At 47.0% G+C, this 13,834-nt stretch overlaps 1 pseudogene; it reads left to right on the plus strand.

Moving 5' to 3' along the window:
* The first annotated feature begins 776 nt into the window (after positions 1 to 776).
* LOC119343400 lies at positions 777 to 1,326 on the plus strand (annotated as a pseudogene).
* The last annotated feature ends 12,508 nt before the right edge of the window (positions 1,327 to 13,834 follow it).

A 13,834-nucleotide genomic window follows, 5' to 3' on the forward strand; every position in this document is an offset into this window, starting at 1 on the left:
ATTTTTCTTCTTATTGTTCATGATGGCAACTTTATTAAATAATCCTTTTCGGGATGACCCGTCATGATGAAGCCCAGAGCGAATGTCAATTGGTTAATGAGAAGAAAAACAAATTTGGGCTTTCATTTGTCTCAGAAAAAAAAACTAGTTTTGTTCGCGCCGGAACTAATTTTATTTCCCACGACAATATTCGAACGACAATATTTTCCCTCGTACCGAACTTCAGTTCGGACCGCTCGCGTCCCGGCCCGAACGTTCAGCATATATCGAGGTCCTTTATTATACATTTAAATTCTTTTTTTCTATTTTTGAGCATCAGTACAGACACAAGCGCTCATATACACGCGCATACACTCACCCCTATGAACGCACTCACGCACACCCTACCCTCCGAGAGACTGAGCCGGCATACCATCTTGAGAATTACGAAGTCACCGTAGGCGCTTCGTCATCGACGAGAACGTCTCCTCCAATTGAAAGCACATCGCCGGAAATCCTGAAATAAATTCAGAAATAATGCGAGCACCAGGATTTGAACCCTGATAGGTTGGGGATACCACTGTCCACCTAACCATCTCAACCACAGGTTGGTTCGCATTATACATTCAAATTCATTTAATGTGGTGTAACTACTAAAAGAGTTTCACTTTGATGCATGAGCAACAAATGGAGACGTTTGAAACCATAAACACAAATTTATAGCGCCAGCATCTAATTACTCCTTATACTCTTGTTATATATAGTTCGAGTCGGACAGAGAAACAAATCAGACGACCATGGCCCCTCTCCAAGCTCTCTCCTCCGTCCTCGTCCTCCTGCTCCTCACACAGCACGCGCGCACGGCGAGGGCGAGCACGCTGGAGGACACGTGCAGGCTCGTCGGCACCGGCGGGGCGCAGGACTACGACTTCTGCGTGAAGACGCTGGGGGCGGACCCGGCGAGCGCGATGGCCGACGAGCTCGGCCTGGTGGTCATCGCGGTGAAGATCGCCATGGCGACCGCCAAGGCCACCGGCGACCGCATCGCCCGGCTGCAGGCCTCCGAGACGTCGCCCCGGCGGCGGCTGGTCCTGGACGAGTGCGCCAACGACTACGCCTTGACAGTGCGCTGGCTGGGGCGCGCCTCCATGGACTTGGCCGCGGGCGGGGACGAGGACCGGCTGACGGAGGCGGCCACCCTGCTGGAGCACGTTCGTGGCACGCCGGCGCGCTGCGACAAGGCGTTCGTCCTCTGGGCCGGCGAGAGGACGCCGCTGACCGACGCGGACCACGAGCTCAACGGGGTGACCGTGCTGGCGTTGAAAATCTTGCGCCATTGCTTAAATGACGGGGTAAAATGAGCAAGTAGCACGAGGCCTTCTTCTACCTCCGGAAGAAAATGATCATCTTTTCCGGCAGTGAAATATGTGATGTGCAACAATAAAATGAGTAATAATAATAACTTGCAAAATTTCCAATGGAGATTGTAGAACATTGTGGTCTTATCAGTATTTATTTATTTCAAAAATGACGCTGAAGATTTTCTCTGATTCACAAGAGTTCATTCAGATCAGGCGAGGAAGGTTACCATTCGATTTTCACTGACAATTAGGTTTTTGATTGAGGGTTCTGTGATTCTCCAGCTACATGTCTTGGGTACGTGGTACCTTTCTCTGACTCTTCTTTTCATTATGTAACCTCTCTGGCCTTTACAAAAAAGACGTTCTCATAACTAAATGTCTTTCTTGTGATTCTGATAGGCCCACCTACGACACATGCATGTACACCATGTTTCTCTACTGTAATTTAATGTTATATTTAGATGTTACAAAAAAATTATTTACATGTTACACAAAAGAGTTCAGGGTTCACTTAGAGGAATAATTGCTTTGCAGGTATACATTTACTGAAAGGGACTGATGTGCTGAACTTTCGAGAATTCCGATTGGTCGTTAATATAACCTTTTCTCCTTTTGTTGAAATGTCCGAAGGAATTTCCCTTATTTTAGGTTTTCAACTTGAGGAGTTTCGTGCTTTTTGAGTGGAGCCATCCACATATATAATATGATTCTCAAAAATTCATTATGAGGTAAAATCATTATATACATATTGTTTCCTGTATTTTTTATGTGAGTAGGGCCAGCTTATTGCATGATTAATAAGACATTTTTGTGTAGTTCACCGTTTATTTTATTATGTCTGTATAAACAAGATTTTTTGGTTATTTGGCCTCACAAATGTTCTTTCTTGAACAGCAACCAGCAGAGAACAAGAACAACAATAGTGATGAGAAAGGAAGGAGCCGAGTATGCCACACACTGATACGATGGTTTCCCCTGTGTTCTCTATATATGGTAATCCACTTCTTCACTGACTCAAATTGTTTACTGGTGAGCTAACAAGATGGTTTTGTGTCTTCCCTCTTTCTTTGTAAGTGAATGACTTCAGGTTCTTGGGCATTATTCAACTGCCATACTTGTGGGAAATAAATGTACTAAACTTGTGAGATGGATTGATTAATGGGCAGTGGAATGGGATTAGGGCTCGCAATTTACAAACAATGAGTTGCAACTATAAAGAATGGATTGATTAATGGGCAGCAGAATGGGATTAGGGCTCTGCATAGTTATGAGTTGCAACTACAAAGAATGGATTGATTAATGGGTAGTAGAATGGGATTAGGGATCTGCACAGTTATGAGTTGCAACTACAAAGAATGGATTGATTAATGGGTAGTGAAATGGGATTAGGGATCGCAATTTACAAACAACTCAAAAACGGTAAAAGTAACAAAAATATGAGTCGCACTTGGGTACGTGGTTGAAAAGAAAATGAAACATTGAAATGCTTCTGCCTCCCAAAGAGGCGTACCAGCATTTTCATCGAAGGGAAAATGTTTCAGAATCTGGGGGTTTCATCACCTGCTACTGTAACTGTTGTGTGTAAACATGAGAGGTGCGCCTCTCATTACATTCCATATTTGCTTGAATGCAAATGTTTTAACTATTATGTGTATATAAATGAGAGACGCATTACCTCCATATTTGTTGGCAGGTCAATGTTTTTAGATAGGGTGCTATTCAATTCTAATTGATTTGCTCCAGGTAAACCCACGGGTCCTCGTCCTAGGGTTTCCGCCGCCGCCATGGGCGACTCCCTTGCTTCCGCCCTAGTCTAAGCCGTTTCTCACCATGAGTCTACGTGGTAGTTCGTCCTCCGGATTACGGAGGGAGTCTAAGCCGTCTACGTTTCGTCTCGGAAGGAAGGAGCACCCGTCTGGGGCCGTGACCGGCAAGGGAACTGTGGCGGGCGGGACTCTCATAAGTCCTCCAGTCCGCCGCAATCTTCCTGGCAAGATTGCGCCTTTCAATAACCCGCTCTTCGACCCTAAAGCTACGTCTGCAGCAACCGCGCGCTCTCCATCGATGTCGTCCGCTGGCGATGGGGGTGAAAAAGGGGGGGCCGATGAGGCCCCTACCCACCCGAAGTCGTTCGGTGGCGATGCGATGGTGCCCGCGCGGGGTTCCGGAGGTCAGATCGAGCCGGCGGAAGAGTTTGATCACACCAGCAACTGGGATGAGAGGGAAAGTGTGGGGCTGGATGGTCCGGAGGTCAGTATTGGCGGCGAGGTGAACCTAGATGATGATGTTGTTGTGGAAGAGGAACCTGCAGTGGAGCCGGTGGCGGCGCCGCCGCGATGGAGATTGCTAGGCCGTTACGTCAGCATCGGGCGCCCAAACGTCGACGACATGACGGAACACTTCAGCGAGGTCTGGAAGGTACGAACAAGCCTCAATATTGCAAGGATTAAGAACAATTGGTATGCGGTGACCTTCTTCTCCGAGGGATATTACAACTTTGTAGCAAGAGGAGGATCTTGGATTTTCAAGGGAAACGCACTCATTGTTGGCCCGTTCAAGGAAGGAGAGCAGCCTTCTGAGGCTGTACTGAATTCAGTCCCGATCTGGGTCCGTGTATACAATGTTCCGTGGGGAAAGCAGACTATTGCGTATGACGAATTTCTTGCAGGCTTGTTGGGTACCGTCATGGAGGTGGATGCTGAGGCTGATGGGAGCAGGGTTCGCGAGTTCTTGCGTATACGTGTGGACCTGCCACTTGGCCGCCGGCTCCAGACCAAAATTACCATCGGCAAGGACCCGGCGAAACAAGTTATCTACCCACTCCGTTACAAGAGGGTGCCCCACTACTGCTTCTGGTGTGGATTCATAGGCCACGATGGCAACCAGTGCGAGAAGAAAAGGTTGGGTGTTCCGACCCGAGCATATGATGAAGGGTTGAGGTGCTCTCCGTACAGAAAGTTTGAGAATAGATCAGGCGTTTGTGGCACCTGGAACCCAGCCTGCAGCAAGACGGGGGCTGAACTTTGCTAGTAATGCTCCCTCTGAGGTTCTTGGAAAGCCAAGAGAGAGGCGTAGAGGGAAGGGAAGTCAAGAGCAGCAGCAAACACCAGAGATACCAGTACGGGTTGATGCTCACGACGGTTTTGGCGAACACAGCAGCTCTGACGGACACAACATGGACACGGACATTTCTGATCGTGTTTTAGCTATGCGTGTACACTTGGCTAGGCAGAGAGCTGAGGCCAGCAGAGTCCGTACGGTGCGGGCATCATCTGAACCTCCAGAGTTTGTCTTCCTTGGAGGTAGAATACCTGCGCCCCTGCCACTTTCAGTACGCCCACCTAGGAGTGAGCCGAGCCACAGCAGCAACCTTGGGAGCAAGGATATGATCCCGGCCATGCGTAACCTTCACGACACCTCAGATTTTTCATCTGCTGAATCCGATCAATACATGCAAGAGGCTGATTCTGTTCTGGGGAAGAAATTTTCACGTGGGCAAGCGTCCGACGACCTGAATCCCAACCAGGGAGCTATGGTGGTGCATGCAAAGAGGGGCGTTGTCAACAAGCAGAAACGAGGGAAGACTCAACAGAGTGGCAAAGGCAAGAACCAAGATGAGGAGAAGATGGACTCGGACAGCATGGATGGAGTGGAGGCAACCGGCCTTGGGGCCGCCGGTAAACTGACGGGGTCGGGTGCGCCGCCCCGTCAGGAGCAATGAATTGGCTAAGTTGGAACTGCCGGGGGGCGGGGAATCCCTCGACAGTTCATGATCTCGCGTCTCTTGTTATGACGCAATCCCCAAGTCTTGTTTTCTTGTGTGAGACTAGGCAAAATAAAAATAAGATGTATCATTTGCGTAATAGGTTAGGGCTTTCTGGTTCTGAAGGAGTCAGTAGTAATGGTCGTAGTGGCAGCCTAGCACTATTTTGGCATGAGTCTATGTATGTCGATGTGCAAGAAGCTATTGAAAGATTGATTGACGTGTATTTGCGTGTCTCCCCGGACAAGCCATTATGGAGAGCTACATTTGTTTATGGCGAACCGAGAGTAGAAAATAGACACATGATGTGGGATAAGCTCAAAGGTCTGCATGCTCAGAGCGCTCTGCCATGGGTGATTATCGGTGACTTCAATGAGGGTATGTGGGATTTTGAGCATCAATCGGAAACTCCGAGACCTGCTGGTCAAATGATTAATTTTCAGGATGCACTTGAAGCTTGTGGACTCACTGATCTTGGTTTTTCAGGGCACCCCTTCGCATATGATAATAGGCGGAGTGGCCGGGCGAACGTCCAAGTTTGGCTGGATAGAGCGGTGGCGTCCAATGACTGGAGAGACATGTTTATGCAAGCTTCGGTGGCAAACCTTGTATCGCCAGCGTCGGACCATAGTCCACTGCTCCTCAAGTTCTCGCTGGAACAGGACAGGCGGCCTCACAGCAGCCGCCGGTACGAGTTGATGTGGGAGAGATCGCCGGCGTTAGAGGCCATTATCGCAAACTCTTGGTCAAGCAAAGGTACGAAGAGGAACCTGGGAGATGTACGGGAGGCCCTTGCTACTGTTATGGCTGATCTACACACTTGGAGTAATAAAACTTTTGGCAATGTTACACGGGAGCTAGAAAAGTCACGTAATAGGCTTGAGGAACTAACCAATATGAATGCAGACCGAGCTTAAATAAGATTGGAGATGGACAAGATGAATGAGCTGTTATACAGGGAGGAAATGTTGTGGCTCCAGAGATCTCGGATTGTTTGTCTAAAGGAAGGGGATCGTAACACCAAGATGTTCCACAGGAAGGCAGTTTGGCGAGCGAGAAAGAATAAAATCCGAGGGCTGGAGGATGAGGCGGGTGTTATTCACACCGATTAGGCCAACATGCTACAGATGGTAAAATGTTATTTTCATAATTTATTCACAGCTGACCCAATGTTGGATCCACATGATGTGTTACAGCTTATACAGCCCAAGGTGTCCGTGGAGATGAACAATAATCTATGCAAGGATTTTACCGATGAGGAGATTTCTAATGCAATGTTCCAGATAGGGCCCCTAAAGGTGCCGGGGCCGGATGGGTTCCCCGCGAGATTCTTCCAGCGGCATTGGGCGTGATGAAGGATTACATAATTAATGCGGTTAAATTATTTTTTGCCTCTGGAGTCATGCCAGACGAGATAAACAGCACGGTCATTGTTTTGATCCCCAAGATTGACTCGCCGTCCCGACTCACTGATTTTCGGCCTATCAGTCTCTATAATGTCATATATAAGGTGATAGCCAAATGCCTGGTCAATAGGTTGAGGCCTATTTTGGATGAGTTGGTGTCCCCAGAGCAGAGCGCCTTTGTACCGGGCAGATTAATTACAGATAATGCATTAATCGCTTTTGAGTGTTTTCATGCGATCAAACAGGAGAAGGACCCGGAGCAGAGCTTTTGTGCCTATAAACTGGACCTGTCCAAGGCTTACGATCGGGTAGATTGGGTTTTCTTGGAGTGAGTGATGCAACAAATCGGTTTCTCTAACCGATGGGTGGATTGGATAATGAGGTGTGTCACCTCGGTGAGGTATTGTGTGAAAGTCAATGGAGCCCTCTCGGATTCATTCGCACCGTCTCGTGGACTACGGCAGGGAGACCCCCTCTCACCTTTCCTTTTCCTTTTTGTTGCTGACGGTCTTGATACTATTCTAAAACAGGAGATTGCAACCAACCGCCTCACTCCACTCCGGGTGTGCGCCCAAGCTCCAGGCATCTCACACCTCCTGTTCGCGGATGACACCTTATTGTTCTTTCGTGCTAATGGAGAGGAGGCTGCCCAAGTCAAAGAAGTTATCAATACATATGCTAGAGCTACGGGCCAGCTCATAAATCCTGCCAAGTGCTCTATAATGTTCAGCCCCAAATGTTCACAAGCTAACAAGCAGGAGGTCATGCACAACTTGGACGTGGTGAATATGAGCTTTGAGCAGAAATATCTTGGCTTTCCAACGCCAAGTGGCCGCTTTTCAAAAGGGAAACTACACAATCTTCAGCAACACCTGACAAAGAGAATTATACAGTGGGGAGAATTGATGTCCCAAGCAGGACGTGAGGTTCTTATTAAGGCGGTGGCGCAGGCCCTACCCACCTTCCTAATGAGTTTGTTTAAATTTCCTAGAAGCACCTGCGATGATTTGGGGCAGATGATTCGTAGCTACTGGTGGGGCACGTACAGAGGCAAGAGGAAAACCCACTGGAAATCTTGGGACTCGATGCTAAGGCCCAAATCGGCTGGGGGTATGGGATTCAAGGACTTCAGACTCTTCAACCAAGCAATGTTAGCTCGGCAAGCATGGCGTATTTTGGTCAACCCGGAATGTCTTTGTACGCGCGTCTTGAAGGCAAGGTATTTCCCTAATGGACGATTATAAGATACTGTTTTCACTAGCAACGCGTCGCAAACTTGGCAGGCCATTGTGCATGGGTTGGAATTGCTGAAGAAAGGCTTAGTCTGGCGCATCGGTAACGGGCAGTCGATCCGAATTTGGCGGGACTCCTGGATACCACACCCTGTTGGTCGGCCACCAATTACCCAACAAGGAAGGTGCTGTCTCCGCCGAGTCTCGGAGCTACTAGACGAGCATGGTGCATGGCGCGGAACCCTACTTCAACAGTACTTTTTGCCCGTTGATGTTCAGGAGATACTAAAGATTAAAGCGTCCCCTCGGCTGGGGGCAGATTTCCTTACATGGGATGCAGAACGTACTGGTATCTTCACCGTACTTAGCGCGTACCGGCTGGCGCTTGAGGACAAGCTTTGTCCCTCTTCAGTCGCAGCGAGCAGGGCACCGGACGGGCGACGTGCCGTCTGGGCATTATTATGGAGGTGCCCTGCTCCTCCTAAGGTGCGTGTGTTTGCATGGCGTTTGGCTACTAACTCCCTTGCCACATGGTCTAATAAATTTAGTCGACACATGGAGGTTACTGATATATGCCCATTATGTGGTCTCGAGCGCGAGGACACTTTTCATGTGTTTTGCAGGTGCCCTCGGACGGTGCATTTGTGGCGGACTATGGCGGAGGTGTGGAGTATACCGGACATCGAGTCAGTCCGTAACACCGGCCCAGAGTGGCTCCTGAACCTAATTGCAGAAAGCAATGAAGGGGACCGGCTGCGCCTGATTATGCTTTTGTGGAGATGTTGGCATGTGTGCAACAAGATCACTCATGACAAACCGGCGCCGCCTGTGGAGGTATCCCGTCGCTTTTTGCAGAGCTACGTAACCTCACTGCTCGGGATCCAGCAGTATCCACAGGGAGATTGGGACAAAGGGAAGATGACCATCCAACAAGAAGGTGCAGAACAACCTATATCACACGTGGGAGGTGTGCCACGAATAGTCCACAAATGGAGTCCCCCACCCGCCAACTGGACGAAGCTGAATGTCGATGGCTCCTTTTCCCATGATGACGGGAGGGCCGGGACGGGAATGGTGCTCCGTGACCAGGAAGGGGCCATTATTTTCTCCGTGTGTCGCTCGCTATGGTCTTGACCGGACCCTCTACATGCCGAGCTGGCTGGGTGCATGGAGGGCATAGCTTTGGCCCTCCAATGGACAGAGTTGCCGTTTATCGCCGAGTGCGATAGTCTGCAGGCAGTGCAACTGATAAATGCCTCAGGACAAGACCGCTCGCAGTATGCCATGGTGGTCTCGGAAGTGAAGCATCTTGTGTTGAAAGGGAGTGTCATGTTATTCATATTTCTCGAGATCAGAATAATGTAAGCCATGCGTTGGCGAAATTTGGAAGGACGGAGGACCGTACTGTGGTCTGGCTCCGCTCCGGCCCGGACAATATCCCTAGCTTGTGTAGGGAGGACCTTCTTGGCTCTTGAGTAATACAAATCCCTTTTACCCCGCAAAAAAAAATTCTAACTGATTTAACATAAACATTTTGGCTAAAAAAAGGTTAATCAATTGACAATATTGCAACATATGCATGAGGATCCCTCGAAAAAAAACATATGCATGAGGATAATATTTATGCTCCGTTGAAACGCACGAGCAATTATCTAGGATGATGGGACTTAACAAATTGTCAAATTTGGAGGGAACACCAGATGGATTTGGATTGGGCTGACAACAAGTGAAGTAATAATAATAGAGTGGCCAAAGAGCTGAAGTTGAGGGGCTCCTGATAGATCCATTTGTTGGCCCGTGGCAATGCACGGGCGTTCTACTAGTTTTCATTAATAGATCCATTTCCCCTCAATCTCTGGCAAATTCTTTGGGGCGTGCTACGCGTCAGCCGGCGGATCTTTTTAAAAGATCCATCAGGTTCTGAGCCTTCGAATCTGACATGATCTCGCGGCCGAGCGTCTTCCTCACTTTTGTAACAGAAATCGTGTTGTGAGAACCCTTTTGCAACATAGGTCTTGTTGCATAAACGTCATCGCGTAGAACAACACTAGCACACTTGTGGGAACTGTTGTTATGGCGGCACCAGCGGTTGTGACTGAGCTCGAGGAGGCAACAACCATGCATGCTTGTCCACGCCGGTGCTCCCTCGGGAGGGCGGGGTGACGGCGGACGCGGCTCCCCGTGGATGCGGATGCCGGTGCTTTCCCGATACGGCGGACGCGACTTGAGGACTTGGGGCGGCTTCAAATGGAACCTGCGTCCTGCGGGGATGAGAGTTCGGAGAAAGAGAGGAAAATGGCTGGGAGAAGACAACGGAGGTTTTTGAAGATAAGGTAAGGGGCACATGGCTGGTTGGGGCTAGTAAAAACATATGTGAACGTCTGCGGTATGATCAGATGGGATCCAATGTTGTATGGGCGGCGGAACGTTGTCCGTGATCGGTGAATGATTTCTCTAAACTTTTTTACCATTTGTTAATTACATTTGTCAAAATTTTATTGTGGAAGTGGGTACATCTCAGTCGACTGAGACTTAACCTCAGTCAAGTGATATAGTACAAGGAGAAAAAGAAAAGAAAAATGAAGAATCCTTTTTGCATGGATCTCCATGCAAGATCAAAGGAATATAGCATCGATTGAGACAAAACAAAGTCTCAGTCGACGGAGTACTCAGCAAAACTATTTTATTATCGGAATCAATTACTTCCGAACGACCAGTATTTTAAGCTTTTGGGCCGAACGTGCTTTTCATCATTGGATTCAGGTATGAATCTTAGAACAGAGGAAATTAGCCAGGTCAGCTTTTTATTTCGTTCGAGGAAATTGACTACCGCCGCGAATGCTCCCCACCACCACTCCTGTGTTTCCCCGTCCCAGCCACTCCTTACCCATTTCTCTGCCACACAGTCGCCCCATCTACCCCCACCAACACCGTCCCAGCCCTTTCGTTTACTCTGGCGACGGTGTTGGCGGTGATCCCAGCGTGGTTCAGTGGCGCTATGTGGAGATGGAGGCTCACGCGCATCATGCGGTTGGTGGATCTCGGCTGCTGCGGCCATGTCGATGGCGGCGGAGGCGAGGGACCCACACTTGCTGGTGTCGTGATTCCAGTGGGCCGGAGCTGTTGGAGGTGAGGACTGGAGGTGCTCCTTTCCGCGCGTTGTCTCCGTCAGCCACCTCGACCCCTGGTGGAGGGGCGGTCTCAAGTCTCACCGACGGTTTCTCGGTGCGTGGCCCCGTGTCGATGGCGGCAGATAGACCGGCTGTATGCCTGGTCGTGCTGCTATTTTGGAGGGTAGGAGATCAGGCTCGCGGGTGCCCGCGCCCAATCTGAAGCCGGGAGGGAGACGCTCTTGTGTAGTTGTGTGTGCCCATCGTCGCTGCAGCAGCTCCGCTCGTGCACGCCAGCAAGAGCTCCGCCGCCAGCTCCTGTCGCTTTGGGTCTTACATCATCTGCCGCATCCCCAAACATCATCGACTGTGGCCCTATCCGGTGAGCACCAACCTCTCTTTTTTGCTTGTAACTAGATGCTGCTTTGTGGCACCACAAGAAATATGTCAACTTGTGACCCTCGCTATTGGGCATTGAAAGGTCATTGTTTTCATTTGCGACTTTTTTGTGACCAAAAACAGAAGGTCAAAAGCTGGCAGTCGTAAACTGAAATTAGTGACCTTCTTTGTGATATGTAAAAGGTCGTTGGTTCCATGACCAAATTTTTGGTCACTAGCAACCTCCCCATGCCACGTAGGCATCCAGCGTGGCAAGCTGGTGTGACACAAGATTCAGCCCGGTCCAATTCGGTTTTCTACATGGGCCTAGCCCAACAATTCAGCCTTTTTACTGTATATTTTCTCTATTAATTTTCTCTAGCTATATGGGCCTAGCCCAACAATTTGGCATTTTTATTTTCTAGGCATGGCCTTTTGCGGTCCATTTCATTTTTATTTTCGAGGGTTTTTTGTGGTCCAGTTTTTAGATGGGTCCCAATTGTCAGATTTTTCCTGGCAGTAGATCCACATCGCTTTTTAAGCAGTATATATAAAACAGGAAGAAGAAAAGAATATGAAAATCTTCAAATAACAACTAAAATAGGTTTATTACAATATATTCTGTGCAGAACAGAACATGTGAAACTCCATACACTCGTTCACATCACAACAACCAGTTTAACCTACAAATATTGCATGCCCAGGAACTTAAAACTTCACGTACATAACCATACAATATTCCACACAATCACAAATATTGTGATTGAAAAATAAAACACTCTGCCAAGTTAAAGCTAGCTATTCTTGGATACCATGGAACATGCTCTTCAACATAGGAAGAAGTCATCAACGGTGTTCTATCAACAACACAAGCTCCATTCACCTACAAGAACAGAATGGAATATCAAGTACTTGGATCGTTCAAGCAGATTACAAGCAACATATATATATATATATATATATATATATATATATATATATATATATATATATATATATATATATATATATATATATATATATATATATATATATATGTAGAAGTACATCAGAAAATATGATGGAGCAATCGGACAACAAATACATTAAGTAAACAGCCCAACCGATGAGTGATGACGACAAGCAAAGAGTATAAACCCAGGTTTGGACATAAATAGTGTCAACTCAAGTAGAACATAATAAGGCAGTAAACTCAAGCAGAACATAATTAAGCACGATGAAAGGGACCATCCAATTAAATTCCATTCCCATCTTCTTCAGTAAGGACAGGCAAAACATCCCAGCATATCTCAAGTCGATGAATTATTCTAGCAATAACCAAATTAGAAACATCCCTTGTTGTTCCATTTAACCATACTACAAGACTGTAGAAGAATCACTCTTGGTGAATCAAATCATAGCAAATCGAGCAACAGATACAAGAGGCACATCAGGCCTAGCCATTTTTGTTTCAGTAATTTAGAAAGAGGGGCGATGGGGCACGGAACCTTGAGGCCCTGTTACGGTTTGTGTTTGATGAAGGTTGCCCTTTGGGGCGGCAGCTGCAGCTCCGCCAGATGCAGCAGCAGCACCTCCAACCGGCACGACGGCGGTGACAGCACAAATGGTCACCTATGTGACATTTCAGATCATCATTACAGAATTTAATTTATTTATTCAAGACGCAAGCAGCAAAGATAGTGTCCACCTTTGCATATAGAACCGAGCATAGATTTACAGCACATCAATGATTCAAGTAGTTCAAGACTTAATTACTTTTTTAACATCAGGGTAAGAGATATGGAACAAAAATGCACAAATGGTGCCTATTGAGTGAGAGCAAGCAATATAAAGGGGCACAGCTGTGTGAAACTGTTATCAGCATTGTTTCAAAGTTTACTGTGGCATATTTTTCATGATCAGTATGACTTCTTATAAATAATAACCAATAGTACTGCCGCCAGATCCTTACACATGTATAATGGCATGAATAGAGCAATAGAGCAATGCCCAATCCTTACACATGTATAATGGCGTGAATATGCAAGTTAGACCTAGATGTTACTAACAAGTGTTATTTGCATAATTAATGAATAAGTGTGGTATTTCTTACTAGTCAGAATCAATCTTTGTGCATACATCTGGCCATGTTGTTCCTTGCCAAATAAGCTCCCAAAAGTAGTATTAATAAAATTGAAACAGAATAACATTTACAAGACTACATGAACCACAACAAGAAATTTTCTGTTGCGAGTAAGCTACTTGCCTTTGTCCATTTGCTCCCACCAAGTCAATCTATTATACATCCCTTGATCATCAGTGAATGGAGTTCCCTTCTTCCAGTGGAAGAAGTTGTATGTAATCTGAAATGAAGATTCAGTTAGGAAAGCAATGACAATAGAGAAATAATTTCTAGATAGTATGTTTCAAGCTATAATCTTATGAGAAAAATAGCAATAATTTGTACTTCCAGAATTGAGGTTGGGCCAACTAGAACTACAGTATTTACTGCCAGAATGATTTCATGAATTTTGCCACTACATGATTATATTTAAAGTAGCAAAAGAATTATTAAATGCAGGCTATTTATTTGGCTATTATGAAACAGTAAACCTTCAAACTAGAA

Source organism: Triticum dicoccoides, unplaced genomic scaffold (assembly GCF_002162155.2).
Source record: "Triticum dicoccoides isolate Atlit2015 ecotype Zavitan unplaced genomic scaffold, WEW_v2.0 scaffold12599, whole genome shotgun sequence".
NCBI classification, from domain to species: domain Eukaryota; kingdom Viridiplantae; phylum Streptophyta; class Magnoliopsida; order Poales; family Poaceae; genus Triticum; species Triticum dicoccoides.